We start from the raw sequence: 4,211 nt of genomic DNA, 5'->3' as shown, positions 1-4,211 counted from the left end.
CCCTTTAACACACTTCTTTTTTAATGCTTTTATTAGTGCACTACAGTTATACATTAAGAGTGGGGTTCATTTTGACATCCTCATGCATGCGTGGAATTTAATTTGCTCCATTTCAGTCCCCAGTGCCTCCTCTTTTCCCTAACCCTCCTCCCTCCCCCGATTCCCCTTAGTCTATTCTACTGATAGGAAAACAGATTTTTAACAAGCCCACGTGATCACCCTCACGGTCAATTGCCAACTACTCCACAGACATAATCTCTACTTAGAACAAATTTCCAGCCAGTCCATGCATAACCATATTAGAACTCTAAATAAAAAGAAGTAGCACAGCTCCACCCACCAATTTCAATGGCTTTCACTTAACCTAAGTTCCCTTCAGTTCTTGTCCCCATACTAAACATTTTTTCTTAAAACTGCCATTATTTTTGCAGTTTCCTAAGCACCAGACATCCTGATAAGCACTTTAAATCATATCAATGTTTTATTTCCAGAATCCACCCTTTTTTCTTTTTTTCTTTTTTTACATCTCCAACATTTATTTTTTAAAGGAATGGATTGAGAGAAAAAGAAACATGGGGCACAGAAGTATGAAATAGAAAATAAATACAAACGTAAGCTGTTTTGCTAATTGTTTTATAACCACAACAAACTAGTACAGAGAATTCCCTGTAAAACACAATAAATGTTCAAAGATCAAGCTGTTCCCTTAGCAAGGCTAAAGATTTCAGTCTCTGGTATTTGGAATTTAGGCTGCAGTCCTTATTTTATTTTTGGATGGATCACTGGGTGTGCGGCACAGTCTATGCTTTGAACCAGATTTGAACAGAAGAATGGCTACCTGGCCCAGGTAGAAGTAGATGAAGTGTTTGGTGTGGTGTGTCATATAACCGCCGAAGGTCCTCCCCCCAATGCAGTGCCAGATGGGGGTTGTACTTCTTGTCAAACTCCTTCTCGGTGTGGGCCGCAATATCCTTTTCTGTGTTATATTTCTCCAACGCCTGAGTAGCGCACTCCACCGAATCCTGCTGCATCTCTTCTGACATGCCCTCATTTTTTATCAGCGCCTTCCGGTCGCACCTGGTTACCGTGGGGCAGTGGCTGGGCGACTGCAACGGGCTCCTGAGGGAGGTGCTGGCGCAGCTCAAGCCCAGAGGGAGTTGCTCTCGCCACCAAAGCCGCGGCGCATCTAAGCAGCCCCACGCCAGCTGCCGCCGCCTAGTGCTCCCAGAAACCACCCTTTCTTCACTTCCCCCGAATTCCTTCTCTCATAAAAAGAACTATCATTTGTTGAGAACATACTACGCACCATACTATGTCCTCTTTTAATCCTAATGACCCAGCTTTTGTGTGTATGTGTCCCACCCCTCCCCCAATTCTCCAAATGACGAACTGCTGCCCAAGGAGGCCCAGGGACCTGCCATGGGCCTCAGGGTAGTTAGTTTCCTCCTCCGCAGAAGGAGCAAACGTCTTGGTTATTACATCCCCATTTAGGTTTCCAGGGGCCAATTGGGGTTTCACTACCAGATCCTTCATTGCTATGGCCTTGGTGGCTTTGGGGTTTTCAGGAGCCATTGTCAGACAAGCCTTGAGCAAAAGATGCCCCTTTTTCCTGATATTTCAGACATCCTAAGGAGAGATGGAGGAGTCCAAACAAGAGCCAACGAATGAAGAAATATTCATGGATTTGCAGAACAAATGGAAGTACTCCTGGGCAGCTGGGCAGAACTTCTAGAAAAGAACTTGCCCCAGAGCTGCAGAGTCAGCAACGTCAGCCCTCTGGGGAAGCAAAAGTGCCCAGGCCAAGAGCAGGCTGAGCTGAGTTTTCTGAGTGAGTTTCTTTCTGTTTTGTCTCCTGAAACAAAAATAAACTTGGATTGCACAAGCAGAACTTGTTGGGAAGCTGTGGGGATATCTGAAGGAAGCCTATATCAGCAGGGCCTAGGAGAGGCCTAGAGCCAGAGAGAGGACCCATCAGAGACACTCCAGCAGGTTTGACCCTCGCTCGCTCGCTCTCTCAGCTTTCCCCTCTCTCCTAAACAGCCATCTGCTTCTACATGTTATGGCTGGTGATGGTCACACCTCCCAAGGGAACACCAGGCTGAATCCAAACCCCAGGCCAGCTTTGGGGGGATGCAGAAACTCCACCCCTTCCTAACCCAGACCACCCACCACCACCCAGCACACCTGCTTGAGATCCTTCCTCTGCTGGCTGCAGATGCTGATCTTCTGCCACCACCTGCACCACCCCAGGGATCCACTATGGGGGCTCAGGGGGGTAGAAGCCAGCACCTTCCTTTCTAGGGGTCTTCTGAGAAATCCCTTTCCATATGGTTCCCTGTCTATATTGTGAACCTGCTTGGGGATGGTGGGGTTCTAATCAGTCTCAGGGAGAACAGCAGAAATACTCTCACTCGGGGAAGGGGCAAACCACACCAGTCTTCCATCCCCCAAAATGGACACCTAGCTGAGATTCCGGAAGTCACCCGGTCCTAGTTTCTTAGTGTCTCCTTTCCTTTTGATTTATAGACTGCCTTATTCAGCTGGCCTCCAAGGTCTGTAGACATTCATTCTATTTCCTCCTTCAGGTCACAGCTATTCCAAGCTGGGCACTGGGTACAAAGGCAGAGTCCCAGTCCTCAGAGGCTCATGAGAGGCAGGAGCAGCTAACCCATGAAAACAGGGGTGACCCAGATGTCCTCCTGGTTCTCTAGCCTGCAGGCCACACTTCCTTCTAATGTGCAAGCAGTCACCATCTGAACCCTCAACTTGCAAGACCTCAGGAAAATAGGTCTCTTACCAGGGTCCCTTTGCCAAGGATCTCTGAGAAAACTTACAGGCCACTCATTTTCTGTGGTTTTGTCTGCTGTATTGTACCCTAGGTCTGAACTAGGGGCCAGACCAGGACGTTCTCTCCCCAGGTTGCTACTTCCCTTCAACTCTTCCCCAATGTGAGCATATTCTCAGGGAACCCTGATCCCCCTTCTCTCCTCTGTGTCCTCTTCACAGGTGACCTTGTCCAGTCTTTTGAATATCATCTATTTGCCAATGACATACAAACCTTTATCATGGGCTCTGACCTGTCCCTGAGCTCCAGACTCATGTCCAACTGCCTGTTTGTCATCTTCACTTGGAGATCAGATAAGCAGTTCAGACTTAACTTAGCCAAAGCAAACTCTGGACTTCTGGCCCTGCCATGTCCAACCCAACCTGCTTCCCCTAAATGTCTCCACCTAGGCTGGCTTCCATAGGTGGCACAGCATTGTTGGCTTAGTTGCTCAACCCACAAGCCTGAGAGTCACTCCTGAGTCCTCTTTGCTCAGACCTGGCAGCTAGCTCTGCTGACACCACATCAGGCCCTTTCCTGAATCTGCCTTCTTCTCCCCATCTCCATCCAGAGTCCCCTAGACCACGTGGCCATCACCTCTTGCCTAGGTGAGAGGGGTGACCTGTCTCCCTGCTTTCTTCCTGGTTCCCTGTAACCTGTTCTCCACCCAGAACCCAGAGTGAAAGTTTTTTTTTAATATAAATGCTCAACTTTCCTGCTTAAGTCCTTTTTGATGGCTTCTCATTCCACTTAAAATAAAACTCGATTTCTTACCCTGATTTACAATGCCCTACCTGAGTTGTCCTCTGCCTATCTCTCTTAGGCCATAGAATGCTCTCCTTGTCTCTCTCTCCCACCGCCTCTGTCTCTCTCAGCCACACTTGACCTTCTCTCTGTCCATCAGAAGAATTGGACTCACCTCCACCCTTGGGCTTTCAAAATAGGTATTTCCTTTGTCTGGTAAATTCTGCCCACCTATGAGGGTTTTTTGTTTCTGTTTATAGGTAGATTGGTTGTTTTGTAGATGTGTCTGCTTATGTGCGTGAATGCCTATATGCACACGTCTGTCTGTCTGTCTGTTTTTACTAAACATGCATTAATGCTATAAAACCAATGGCTTTGCATGTGGGCCACCACATTAGGAACTTTTCGCCTGAGACCAAACAATTCTAGACCATTGGGACATTCATTTCTCCCATCCTATTTTCTTAGCAGATGACAGGACTTTGAACCTAAAACAAATCACTTTGAAGTCTCTATTAACAATGAAAAGACCATAACTTGGTAATCATAATAATATGAAAACAAAATAGAATTTCAGGCCAAATCATTAAATGAGATTAAGGAAGCTCATATTGAAAGAATAGAAGCTATATTTAGCTAGAAC

The 4,211-nt window shown here is 46.8% G+C and overlaps 1 pseudogene across 1 annotated transcript; it reads right to left on the bottom strand.

The window, feature by feature from the left end:
* Positions 1-565: 565 nt before the first annotated feature.
* LOC306660205 (dynein light chain 1, cytoplasmic-like) lies at positions 566-1,200 on the bottom strand (annotated as a pseudogene). The gene has a single exon. The product of its transcript is annotated as a dynein light chain 1, cytoplasmic-like (transcript).
* Positions 1,201-4,211: the final 3,011 nt, after the last annotated feature.

The sequence above is a fragment of the Sciurus vulgaris genome, assembly GCF_902686455.1.
Source record: "Sciurus vulgaris genome assembly, chromosome: 1".
In the NCBI taxonomy this organism is placed as follows: Eukaryota; Metazoa; Chordata; class Mammalia; order Rodentia; family Sciuridae; genus Sciurus; species Sciurus vulgaris.
Note: the sequence above shows the minus strand (reverse complement) of the source record. Positions and strands in the feature narration are given on the sequence as shown.